The following is a 14,526-nucleotide window of genomic DNA, read 5'->3' on the forward strand; positions in this document are numbered from 1 at the left end:
GGCAACTTTAATGACAATATTGCGGCGAATATTTTTCTTAATATATTTATTTATATCCTAGACAACAAGACTAATGTGTTATAAAAGATGTTATATCCTTGTACTCGATAATTTTTTCTAAATGTTGCTGAAACAATTTTTACAGCAACTCCTCCATTAAACAACTGTCCAAATTCGAAGCATTTGTAATAATTAGTTCAAATTATCGAGTACACGGTCAGGTATAAGTTAATTAATTGTATATTTTCTTTTCGACTGTGTTATCAAAGTTGTTTTCCTGTAGCAGGAATGAAAGAACTATATTTTTTTAGCATTCCAAATGCTTTTCTAGCAGAAATATGTGAGTGGTTTTGCCATGTTAAAGATAATTCCAAGAGTTTGATTTATTTTACCACTACCACGCTATTGTGTGGTTTTTCTGAGTGATGTCATTTTGCACTAATCATTTGGTGTTCTTCGCATCAATTTGAACTACATTCCACTTTAAATAAAACTTGTTGTTTTTAAAAATTTGAAAACAACAAAACCCGAGATTAAGCTCAAATTATTTAACAACAATAAAATAATACACGTCTCAACAAAACTGCCAAAAGTGAATCTAAAAATAATGCAATACTTTTCGTCGAGGAGTGAACATTTCCCAATTCAGCATTAAGCGGTTGTATGCTTACAATATACATATAAAATTATATATTTTTAGTGCATTAAACTAAAACCATGTCATCAATATTAAAGAGGCAGTTAGAGCATTTTTCCAAAGAAGCTTTTTGACCACAAATATAGGACTATAAAATATATTCAAATCTAATATGTGGATATTCAAAATGTATACTTCTAATTATAGTTATATTCCAGAACCTGGAATCGTAAATGGTACTTTAGTACTTTTTCCCATTTTGCGCTAAAAAACGATCCCTTTTTCCAAAAACTAGAAAAAATTGCGCTTTTATCTAAAGAAAAATAGCGATGACTAACTCTAGCTCCTTTGTTTTTTTGCTAGACAATTTTGGCCGATTAGAAACAATCCCCATATTTGGGCATGTTGATTTTGACATTTCTGATTGAGTTTTTGAAATTTTTCCATTATCTATCTACATTTGTATAGGAAGCAAATTATGTTGTAATAGGAATGCTGCGTTATTTGACATTTTCTCACCTTGTGAAAACTGATTTAAGACTTGTTAGTCTAGATTTATTGCTGTGGCGGAATATCTGGAGAGTCTCAATAACATAATAATCTGCAAAAAACTATGTTAAACGTCAAAAAACTTAATTTAGAATGCTTTTTTGATGATTTTCTAAATTTAATTGACAATATTTGTCAAAAAAACACTTGCATATTTAGCATATTTTTTGCATATTTTGCACATTTTTTGCATATATTTTGCATATTTTTTGCATATATTTTGCATATTTTTTGCATATTTTTTGCATATTTTTGATATGACCCCAAATATCGAAATATTGACCCTCAAAACGCCTAGATCCAAAATTTGAGTCCAATCGGATAAGAAATAAAAAACATGCTAAAATCCGATGTCTAGTGATCAGTACTTTTTACCTTTTTAAACCTGCAGCCCTAGAGAAAGGTCGGCGAAAGTCATACCCTACTTAAAAGAGATTTTCAAGGCTTGTCTTCTATTGTTGTATACACCATTTCGGTAGTGGAAAGTGACAGTAACGTTTATCGCCAAAACGGGTAAACCAAGTAAAGACTAAACAGGTAAAAAGTCTAAGGTCCAATCAGCCTATCTTCCATTCAAATAAAGACCATAGATAGTTTATTGGACCTTGATAGATATAGCGTATGTCCAACTCTGATTAGCAGAGTCCAACAAGCTTATACCAAAGGAAAGTCTATGGAGACAGCTTTACATGTCGTAGTGGGGTAACATCGAGAAGAACCTGGAAAGATAGAACTTCACATTGGATGCCTTTTTCGATATTGAATAAACGTTTAACAACGTAAAGCTCGAATCAATACACATTGCCTTGGAAGACTTAAATGTCTTGACTGGGAGGATCGAGGGAATGCTTGAAAGCTGAATCAGTAATTCGTGGTTAGAAGAGAATTCCATTTTGAAATCGTTTACTAGGGACACACCCAAAAGAGGAGCATTAAACGAGATACTGATGAAGTATTTCGAAGAATTGGCTATGCTGTTGACGTAGTCGTCCCTACAAGCGGTTCATGAAAGGCGCAATGTGTTGACTATCCAGACGGGCCAAACTCAAAAGACTTGGTGTAAATCCGACAAAAAACTGAGCTCGTACTTTTCATAAAATAAGACAAATTTCTGGTTTCCCCTTCCAGTCTTTCCACGGAAGCAAATTTCGCTGCGTAACCCCTGCCCACCAATTTCGATGAAAAACGAAGTTCGCTCTATTGTTATAAGACTGTGGTCTATCCCGTCTTGACATATGGGGGTCCTGTATGGTGTCATGCGCTATGTATCAGGTCAAACCAGGCACAGCTGGATAGTTTACAAGGTGCAACAAAGCACTCTGCGCTATACGCAATGCTAGATATGGAAACTTTGCATATTTTACTTGAAAATTTCGCAGCCAGAAACGTTTCTTCTGGATATCAGTGATTTCCTCTCACCTATAACCCAAATCAACAGAGCAGCTAGGAACTTGATTCCGTCTAAGGATGACTGGACCCATGAAAGACCCCATCTTCAAAGCTTGCCCATCTATACCAATGCCGTTTTTTGGTATTGTTGAAGTTACGAAGTATTTCGGCAATTCACACACACACATGACCCGTACGCAACGAAAGTGCACACAAAAGGGCACGACAACAGCGCTGCACGCCATCTCCACACATATTTGTCGAGGACTCAACCAGGAGCGGCCGTGTGATAGAACAGTGATGGTGGCGCTTGACTTATCAAAAGCCTTTGATACTGTCAAGCACTCCACGCTGTTCGAGGACATCGAGCAGACAACCCTCCGGCCAAGTCTGAAACGTTGTGTGGTCGCCAGTCGTATGAGGAATTCAGGAACAAGAAATCCAAGCCCCGTAGAGTGAAACAGGGAGTTCCCCAAGGAGGGGTGATGTATCCGGAACTGTTTAACCTCTACCTTCCCTGTATTCCGCCCCCTCAAGACGTCATTGAGATCGTAACGTATGCGGATGATTGTACGATCTTGGCGTCAGGTACCTTCCCTGATGACATCTGTGAGAGACTGAACTCCTATTTAACCGATCTTACCATCTTTTTCCACGCAAGGAATATGCAGATATCCGCCACTAAATCGACGTCCACCAAGAGAGTTGAATATCAGGGTCGATGGTAACAGAATTCCGACCACAAACTGCCCCAAAATTCTAGGGGTCACATTCGACACCACTTTCACGTCGTCCGCGCATGCCACAGCTATCCTCAAGTCCCTAGCCGGCAGCACTTTGGGCGCAGATAAAGAAACCTTGTTGACCACGTATAAAGCGATAGGTCGGTCTGTGGTAAGCTATGCGGCTCCAGTTTGGTCCCCGAATTTATGTGACACGCAGTGGGATAAGATCAAATTTGTCCTCAAATCTACAGTGGACCATCTACATGAGGAGGCAAAGATTCTTCCACTACGACAACATAATGAGATGCTATAGTTGCAGTACTTGCTCGGGTGTTACCGTGAGAGCCATTCCAATCACCATCTGCTGGCCACCGATACACCCAGGCATATCAAGAAGGACGACAGGCATATCAGGCAGGTTTGAACAGCATTCACACGGACACAGTTGCTAAGACCATAAGCAATTATTGTGTGAATGCAGTCATCGGAGTACATCCCCCATCTATCGCAGCTGAAGAGCGCCATCTGCCATGACAAACCAGAGTAGTTTTGGTCCAATTACGCTCGGGATATTGCAGTCGCCTAAATTCCTATTGGGCGGGAATCGATCGCACCGTGCAAGACATCTGCCCAGTATGCGGCATGGGCCCGCACGATACTAACCACCTATTCAACTGCCCGCCAAGCCTATTCATTTGACTCCAGTGGATCTGTGGTTACATCCCATCGAAGCAGCCAACTTCCTGGAACTGGAGATAGACCCAGAGCCAGATTGAATAGGAGAACGAACATACAAACATAATAATAAAACACTGTTACAACAACAACAAAAGAGAGTATATGTTTTGATTTATTTTTGTTTTGCAGCATGCGTGTATACAACCTTACTAACACGTTGTCAATATTCAGAATTTTGTGTGCCCTCTTCTTGGTCGGCAGGGATCTATACAGATGGATACAAAATGGAAGAGGGCACTCGCGTGGTACATTTTTGCGATGAGCTCGATGTCAGGCTTCCAAGTAACAGAGAACGGTCACAACAACAATTTCGCAGCCGATTAACTCATTGAAAAGTAATGTAAACAAGCTACCTTCTGCATTACTTTGACATTATATCCTAGGCAATGACCAAAGGAGTGCAGTGCTGGGCACTCGCGTGTTATATTTTTGCGATGAGCTCGATGTCAGGCTTCCAAGTAACAGAGAACGGTCACAACAACAATTTCGAAGCCGATTAACTCATTGAAAAGTAATGTAAACAAGCTACCTTCTGCATTACTTTGCCATTATATCCTAGGCAATGATCAAAGGAGTGCAGTGCTGGCCGTGCAACCTGATAGGTCCACATTATACACGGCAAACGAAGATGGTCGTACTAGGATAAGATGAGATTGTCACAGATCATCAGACAACATCATTGTGGCACACGATCTTATAATTGAAGCGTCCCGGCAAACTGTCATTATCCTTGGTTCGGATCACCTTCCTATCATCGTTTCCGTTAACAGACCATCCGAATTCATAATCGCTGTTCATTTCTGAACTGTTGCAAATCTTAATACTAAGGATTCAGAGAATTTTCCATTTTTTATTCCCTCAAATCATGGGGTAGCTGAGAAAATTTTCCTTACGTTACCTGCTGGTCGAATACCTGAAAGTATACCAAGTGTCCTAGCAGAGGCGACATGACTAGCAAATGAGCGTTGTCGTACGAACCCTCAAGACCCATGAGTTAGGGAACTTACTCTACACCTGTTTCAGATGTAATTTGAAACATTTTAGTTGTAATTCGAGAATTGCATTAGTAATTCGTAACATTTCATTTGTAATTCAAAATATTCAATTTTTAACTCGAATTATTCTATTTGTCATTCGAATTATTTCATTTGTAATTCGAATTATTCCATTTGGAATAAGAGGAAAGAGCATTCCGGAAAACCCTAGAAACCACCTGTATCTCAGAAAGTAAAAAATGGCGTAGGGAACACTTAAGCATGACACCGACGATATATCAAACATTATTAGTAAGCCAACTTCTGATTCATATATATTAAATTGCGTTAAACTAAGTTTGGAAAAAATGTTTGAAAAAGTATGAGAGTTATCTTGCTATCTAACCATTTTAGTATGTGCCGGCAGGGGTTTTTATAGCTTTTATGCCATTATCTCATGAAGTATGGATTTACTTTCGTGTGGGAGGTATCCGAAGGAGTGGACCCAAATAGTCCATATTTCAACCTGCGAGAGTTGTCTTGCGAATTTGCCATTTTAGTTGGTGCCGTCATAGTTTCTTAGATCTTTTAGGCAATTATCTCGGAAAGTATGTATCAAAACGATCTGAGAGGAACTCTTAAACTTAACTTTATCCGAATTTTGCTTGGGAGTTACCCGAACGAGTGGGCCAATATAGTCTATATTCGAACCCTATCTATATCTAGAAGGAATAATTCGATATGCAAAGTTTGGACCAAATCGATTGCTCCTTCCGAAAATTATTCTTCACACCATTTTATAGAAAATTTTTGTACTTTTTTGTAGGATACATCCGAAGGAGTGGACCGATATGGCGCATCTTCGAATTTATACTATGTGTGGGCAAAATATTACGAAGTGAAAAACATGGCTCCAATCGATTTATCCGCTCGAAAGTTATCGTGCGCACCAGCTAGTCATACAGACGGACGGACATGGTTGAGGGTATAATGAGCTATAACACTATCAAATAAATAGGTAAGTTTTGCGCAACATTTTTTTTTTTTTGTTTCAATAGATTATTATGAATAATTATATCAATAATACGAAATGCGTTGGGAGTCGAGTTTTTTTCATTACTCCGACTCCAGCAAAATTAGTTAGTCCTTGAATCCGACTCCATGGTCCTGATCAGTACAGACTTTTTTAGGGCCCCTCCGAAACATGGACCTACTTTGAAAAGTTTCTGCGAAAAAGTGTTCTTCCCCCCGGAAAACGAAGTTGCAAAATCAATTAGAAAATGTGGCCAATCAAGACCCTCGAAAGTTTGGCCTGAGAACCCAAAACACTTTTGCGGCTTAGATCTACCGACCGAATACAATCTTGGACTTTCTCAACCTAAGGCCATGATCAGAAATTTGTTTCACAGTGTTTCCATGTAAGCGTTTTAACAACCCCTAGCTGAGATATACTCAGGGTAGTTTCATACCAAGAAAAGTACTATGTATATAATCCCGTTATTTGGTATTTCAATGAGACACATTTTATTCCGTTTAGCCAAATAGCTGATGCTTTAAAAATAGTACAAAATCAGTTCAAGCTGGTAGATAACTATAACAAATGAACGGCAGAAGAAGATGCTGATCCAAATAAACGACGCAATGGTGTAGGTCAATAATGCATAGTGCATTTTAATCCAGGCCTAAGACAATATCTCGCGATTTATTCAAAATTGTGTATATAAACTATTATTGAAAAAACACAAACTTAAGGAATTATGAATTTATTAAAAAAAGTTAAAATTCAGAAATCATTATATAAGTCGCAAATATAAGCGGACAAAACTAAAGCACCCCTAATTTGAGGTACAACAAAAAGTATTTGTGTTACTCGGTCGCGAGGCTATAAATAGTACGAAAACTATTTGAATGAAGGAAGTATTTAGCGATTCACATTAAAATAATATTAAGGGGAATATAAATATGGATAAGTTAAGAGTCAAGCTTGGCTCAGCTATGGGATTTCTTCAGAATTTTCGAAATAAATTCCAATTCGACACAGCCCAACGTTTACAATACAATGCATTAATAATAGAAAACCATATGGACATGAAAATCATTTATGCGCATAAACATTTTTCATAAAAAAAGTTTTCAATGCTATACAAGAGAGGTGTAATGGTTACGAAGCCACCTGCACACAGTTGATAACATGAAATTTTTCAAGGGTGGTTAAATCTTCAACATAATGTTCCTTAGGCCTAGTTACACGAGCCATCAATGTCATACGTATATTAGGGTTATGACTTTTTTACAACCTCATATCCCTGTATCATAGCGTGACGAGTTTTGCCATAAGATTACATAAAATCATAATTATAAGGTGATTCGGTGAAAAAACCTCACGCACGAAATGATTTTAAAATTTGAATTTATCAAAATTGTGGACAGTTTTTTGAAGTCACTGTAAGCAGATATACAATTGAAAATAAACTTTAGAGTCACATGAGATAATTAAACTGACATAAAATTTATTTCTCACTAATTTTCTTCAATTCTGAGAATCGTAAAAATGTCTTAAACGCTTTTATTTAAAGATATAATTTTTTAACAAAAAACAAAAGATTTAAAATTTTTTCAAAGTGGTTTGTGCATGACCTTTTTCAATATATAATGAATGAAATAAACATTATTATAGTTATTAGTAGGCTTATATTTATTCATTCGTGCAACAAAAAATAATTTTTGAAAAAAATTTTTTTTTTCATTTCATGCATTTTTTCAAAAAATTATATTTTTTTTATATTTCAATGGAATAAACGATAGCGTAGTGATTATTAGGCAAAAGTTCATTCAACCCTGCTACTGGAAATCATTTTTGAGAAAAAATGTCAAAAAGTCATAACCCTAATGTATATGTATATATTTATGTCATATTTGGCATTTTTTTAGCGACATTGACTGTTTGCGCTTACCTTTCCACTTTGTCTGAGCGAGTAGATATGAAAAGTTCTTTTTTCTGGGTACATACCACATTGATGGTTTTTCTGAGCTAAGTCTTACCTAAAATTGTTGTTATCCTACCTAAATTCAACATGCCCCAAGGTGAATATAGCATCACTTTTATTTCTAATATTAAAGTAGCCATCCTTTGTTCCTTCTGGAATATTGGTGTGCAATAATAGTATTTTATAATATATTGCCAGTAAAATTAACTTTGACCTTATGAATTAAAAGGAAAGTTCTGTTTAAAATTCGATTACGGTGTATTTCTCATAAACAAGATAGTGTAGAAAAATTATATTAATATTTTTAATAATGATTTGTATATCTAGACACGAAATACATACAAGCAGCAAACGTCGTATGTTTAAATATTTTAAGTTTCACAATTGTACACACTATAAAAAATCACGTACATTCTCAACACTTTTCTGCCATAAATCAAAAGGCCACCAAAAGTACTAAAAGTTTGTAATTTAAATATTTTTAATTTAAATATTTTTGAAGATAACACTGTACAGAATTTTCCAGACCATCAATAAAATTAGACATTGCAGTTTTTTCCTTTTGAAATGATTTAAAGTTTTCACAAACTTTTAAAAATCTGTTTAATTCAATCGCATATTGCATTTTGTAACTTTTGTCACCAAATATTCACCCACTTTTTTCAACTTTAAAAATAGCAAAATTTAAGTTATGAAATTTACTTTCTGTAAAATATTTTTTTGTAATGTTTAGTTTTTCGCGGTTTGAATGATACTAAAATTGCACGAGTTAAAGACCTCTGTATTTAATATGTGGCAATAATTTAATGCTTATTTTGCAAAAGTATACCAAGAAATTCAAATATAAATATTACATTACAGTTCATTCGTGGTAAGTGAGATGGCGTGAAAAAAACTCAAATGTGTACTTAATAAGAACAAATAACATTCACTAGAGCCAATGTGTATGGAGCCATAGGACATTTTTGGTATTTAAAATAGTAATCGATACAAAGATTGCATAACATTTATAGAATATGTTATCTTGCAAAAATTTTGTTTAAAAGCAAAGTGTAATAAAGCAAGTAAGAAAGTGTCAGTCAGCTGTGCTGACGGAGATATACCCTCAGCCTCTGACCAAAAGAAGTATGCGGCGCGGGACTATGCCAAATCATTGGCATATACCAAAAAAGGGTCTATGGAAACATCCTTTCTTTCAGAAAGAAAGGAATTTTGAAAAAGTTTGAGAGTTATCTTGCACAGCAACCATTTTAATATGTGCCGGGAGGCACATTATCTCCGGAAGTATGGACTTACTCTGGAAAAAATTGTACCGCTGTAAAAGTGACCGTGAAAACAACAAAAATTTTTCTTGAGTCCTCCAACTGCACTTATCCCCAATTTTGAGTGGGATGTACCCGAAGAACGGAACTGATACAGTCCATATTACGATTTGATACATGACTGCATGAAATAATACGATGTACAAAGTTTGGACCAATCAGAAACTCCCTGCGACAGATACCTTGCGAAGTTCCCATTTTAGTGGCGCCGTCAGGGTTTCTTGCAGCTTTTTGATAAATATCTCTGGAAGTATGGACTTGCCCCTGCAAAAATTATATCGTCGCACAGTTCTTCAGAATCGTTTTTTGCTCGTCAAAACTCTGTAATTTTTGAACCGATAAAGATATTTTCAAAATTCTTTTTTCGAAAGATAACAATTTCAGTTTTCCGACACATCAAAAACCACAAAATTCGGTCTAGCGTTTGCGGAGGAATTAAAAAAATAAAAAATTTGATTTTCTTTTTATATTTTACATCAAAATATGAGTGTTTTTGTCCTAATAACTTAAAAAAGGTCAAACCCCAATAAAAAAACCATTAAAATACAAAAAAATATTTTTTTTTAATTTATTTTTTTCCAAAATTAAAAAAATAGTCCTTGGGTTTTCATAAAACTCTTACCCCTGTTTATGTATGCATGAAACACACCCAAACTTTAGCTTTGGAAATATTATTTCCTTTGCTTTTGCTTCAAAACAAAAAAAAAAACACTCAAATTTGGTAGTTTTTGTTAGGCATTCATTTTCTTATCGACATAAATAAACATAAGGGCCGGTTTATAAAAACTCATACATTAGAAAAAGTGTCCATTTGTGTGAAAAAGCTATAATTTATATGGGAAACTGGTTGGAAAAAACACACAGTTTTAATTCCAAAAAATTTAAAAAAGTTTTAAACGTACGGAACGGGACTGTTACAAAAGTGGGGGGGGGGGCCCGAAATGATTTTAGTTCCAATAGGATATTAGCTTATGTTACACATTTTTTAATTTTTGAGTAAAATTTTAAACTGTTTTAAATTGTTCAAGAAATATGTAAAGTAGTTGGAAGCATTACAGAGAATTATTTAGTTGCATTGGTATACTTATTGTCCAACATATTTGAAAATATAAAAATAATGAAAAAGTCAGGCTTTTTGAGCAATTTTATGCATAGTTCTTGTTAAGTGTTAAAGTGTTGTTTAAGCATTTAATCGGAATTTTAGGCTGGCTGTAAGTGTTACTGAGGTCAGAACAATACGTTTATTTTTATTTGTTGAATGTTTGTAACATATTAGGTCCAACACTTTGGCTTATAAACAACATCCAGAAAAAACATTTTTGCGATATTTTGTTTTTGAAATTTTTTATAAGAGCTATTCAACAATAAATTGTAAAACCGTTGCTTTATCTTTGTGGTTTTAAATGTTTGTATATTTCCTCTAACACGTTTGTTTTTGAATGTTAATAAAATCAAGATTATTGAGCTTGAGGTCAATGTTTATATTTTACTAGCTGAACCCGGTGCGCTTCACTACCCCGAATAAGGTAAAATATATTTTGACAAATTTATTTGTAGGCCAATTTTCGTCACTCATTGCTACTTTCATTAAAATCGGGTATATAAAGCTAGGGTCACACTAGGCAAATATTTGTTCCAGGGAGTGTGTATTTACTGAGAGTAATTGAGCATACATTTCAATGCATTATTTACGCTCATTTGCTCTCAGTAAGCGCACACTGCCGGTCGCTAGAGCAAATATTTGCCTAGTGTGACCCTAGCATAAAGCGTGTTTGGTGCATCAAATACATGAAATCGGACGAAAATATATATGGGAGCTATATCCAAATCTGAACCGATTTCAATATAATTTGAAAAGTTTATTTTTAGACCCAATTCACATAACGTGTTTAATGCATAAAATACATGAAATCGGCCAAAAATATATATAGGCGCTATATCTAAATCTGAACCGATTTCAATATGATTTGGAAAATTTATTTCTAGACCAAATTCCTGCACACATCCATTTGGAGACATTTGGAGACATTATCTGTTACCATTTGCATAAAAAATCTAAATTTGTTGAAGGTACCTCCGATTCTGATGCTATGTCTCCGGATCAACGCGGAATTTCAGAAATTTGTATAGCCTAGGTTACCTTCAGGCCATGTAGGGATATACTCTGAAAATTTCAGGAAGGTCGGTTCAGCGGTTTTTGAGTCCATTAACTTCAAACAAATAAACAAACAAACGTACAAACATTTTTCTACTTTATATATATATATTGATTTATTACATATTATTTTCAATATTACAATGAATTTCATCTTTAGAGATTTTTCTGTCGATTACTCTTTGAATAGAACCAGAAGAAAACGTCATAGAAACCCACAGCAATTGTATTTTGGGAAGTACTTTCAATGGATGCACATATCTAGAAATGTTAATTTTTCCTCCTTCGGTAAAGGACCTTGTGACGACAAACGAAATCTAAAAACTGATCGGAAACAGGTTTTTCTTCGCCAAAATCTCAACAAGTTTCACTCGACTTTGCGGACAGGAATATACCCTGAACCTGTGTGAATTGAAACTTGCATCTATAGACAGATCGAATAGCGGCTACACAGCCAAAATCCTTAAACCCAAAAACTATGCGTTAGGAGATTTGTAGAACTTGCAAACAAAATATGGATTTGTATCATTGAGCACACGTGTTGCGGAGGATATATGGAGGTATTGACCGGACCGACATAGTTCATTTTGGGAATAGATCTTATTTTGGGAGTCATTCCTTTTAAAAGATATAGCTCCCACCAGTCATTTCAGTTCGCCACAGTATAGTTTTTTTACCTTTTGACTCTTATGTCAGGAAATATGGAATTGTCCACGAAAAACGTAATACCGCTCTAAACACAAGGAATACCTTTAGTAAAAATTTCTAAAGATCCTCAAATAGACCTTAAACTGCACTTAAACAACTATTTTGAAGGTTTGTGAGGGAGGTACCCCAGTATGGCCCATTTTCGAGCAAAACCTATGTTTGAAAAAAAATATTACTAAATCCAAAGTTTGGACCAAATCTATTGCTCCGTTCAAGAAAACTCGCGCATACCACTTTAGCTAAAATTCTTAAAATTTGGGGGGAAAATACCGGAGAAGTAGATCAAAAAGCACTATCTTCGAATTTTGAATGTATGTATGTATAAGACTCGCTGAAATATCGCGATAAACAAAGTTTGGACCAAAGCAAAATCCGGTTCGAAAGTTGTCGTGCGCACTAGCCACTATACACGATTGCCTTAGGTGTTCTTTACAGCTTTCGGGCCATTTTCTCTGGAAGTATAGACTTGCCTCTGAAAAACTTGTACGGTAGTAATAGGAGCTTCGAGAACACATGTTGCAAAAAAGCAAAGCGTTTCCAGAGAGTTTTTTATTTATTAATTTATTTATTTCATATTTTTACTTATAACTAAATTATTAGCATAAAGGAAGTGAAGCCATGACCATTGAGGTCTTAAGATTACACAGCTTATCCAGAGAGGTCTTAAACTGTACTTCGCTGAAAACTTTTGAAATACTCTGCTGAAGTTTGCCGAAAGAGTAGATCGATATGGCCCATCTTCGAATTTGATCAAAATATCACGAAGGCCAAATTTTGGACCGAATCGGTCGATCTGTTTGAGAATTATCGTGCTCTTCAGGCGTACACCCAGTTGAACGGGCATAGCTAGGTCGATTCAAAGTTTTCTGAAACAGATTTCTTCCAAACACACTTTCGCCCTAAAGCCATTATTTCGATGAGGCACATTTTGGCTAAAGGCTGAGAGTATAAAAAATGTAGATTGGCAAAAATTGTGTTTATGGATTTTTGCTAAAAGAATGTATATATGTATAGATCTTGGATTGGGCGACATAATTTAATTATACCCTCAGCCTTTAGGCTAAAGAGGGTATTTACACTTTGATACGACGAAAAATGTGCCTCATCGAAATAATGGTTTTAGACCCCAAGTATGTTTGTACGATATCCGTTTCAGACAATTTTGAGTAGATCTAGCAATGTCCGTCCGTCTGTCTGTCTGTCTGTCTGTCCGTCTGTCTGTCTGTCTGGCTGGCTGGTGCGCACAATAACTCTCGAACGGATCAATCGATTCGGTTCAAATGTTGGGTATCGAAATATTTTGTCCAGATTCGATTTAAGTTCGAAGATGGGCCATATTGGTCCACTCCTTCAGGTACCTCCCCCACAAATGTTCAAAAATTGTCGCAAAACTTGTGCGCACGATAACTCTTGCAGGGAATAACCGATTTGGTCCATACTTAACACATCGTGTAATTTCTACAAAACTTAGATGAGGTTCCAATATGGACTTAATCGGTCCACTCCTTCGGGTACCTCCCACACAAAATTTCGGAAAAGTTCAGTTTAGGACCTGGTCTCGAATCGCTTTGATTTTTGTTTACGCTAGATGTATTCGCTGTCCTCTATACGACGCTGTAAGTTTCATTAGGGTCAAGTCCATACTTCCTGAGAAAATAGCCTGAAAGTTACAAAAAACCCTATGAGACCGTGTGTAGTGGTTGGAGCGTAAGATAACTCTCGAACGGATCTGCCGATTCAGTCCAAAATTTGGCTTTCGTAATATTTTGTCCAAACTTAGTTCAAGATAAAAGATGGATTATATCGGTCCACTCCTTCCGGTACCTCCCCCACAAAAATTCGAAAATGTTCGGAAAATTTGTGAGTACGATAACTCTTGAAGGGAGTAACCGATTTGGTCCATACTTTGCACATTATGAAATTTCTACCAGACTTAGATGAGGTTCCAATATGGACTCAATCGGTAAACTCCTTCGAGTACCTCCCACACAAAATTTCGGAAAAGTTCAGTTTAGGACCTGCTCTCGAATCGCCTTGGTTTTTGTTGTAACATCTTGTATTCACTGTCCCCTATACGAAGGTACAAGTTTCCTCAGAGGCAAGTCCATACTCCCTGAGAAAATAGCCTGAAAGGTACAAAAAAACCCTATGACACCGTGTGTAGTGGTTGGAGGGCAAGATAACTATCGACCGAATCTGCCGATTCAGTCCAAAATGTGACCTTCTTAATATTTGGTGCAAACTTAGTTTAAGTTTGAAAATAAGCCCTACCGGTCCACTCCTTCAGGTACCTCCCCCACAAAAGTTCAAAAATGTTCGGAAAAATTTTTCGCACTATAACT

At 36.0% G+C, this 14,526-nt stretch overlaps 1 protein-coding gene across 2 annotated transcripts in view; it reads right to left on the reverse strand.

The window, feature by feature from the left end:
* The window catches only part of LOC141389338 (acyl-CoA Delta-9 desaturase), a 122,457-nt gene extending 113,671 nt beyond the window's left edge, over nucleotides 1–8,786 (reverse strand). Inside the window, exon 1 of one of the 2 annotated variants that reach the window (XM_073960702.1) lies at nucleotides 8,657–8,786. The gene's annotated coding sequence lies outside the window, so the exon portion shown is untranslated. The remainder of the gene's footprint in view (nucleotides 1–8,656) is intronic. The other variant, XM_073960704.1, reaches the window with a different exon arrangement.
* Nucleotides 8,787–14,526: the final 5,740 nt, after the last annotated feature.

This window comes from Musca autumnalis, unplaced genomic scaffold, assembly GCF_047663935.1.
Source record: "Musca autumnalis isolate F117 unplaced genomic scaffold, ASM4766393v1 scaffold_1, whole genome shotgun sequence".
NCBI classification, from domain to species: Eukaryota; Metazoa; Arthropoda; class Insecta; order Diptera; family Muscidae; genus Musca; species Musca autumnalis.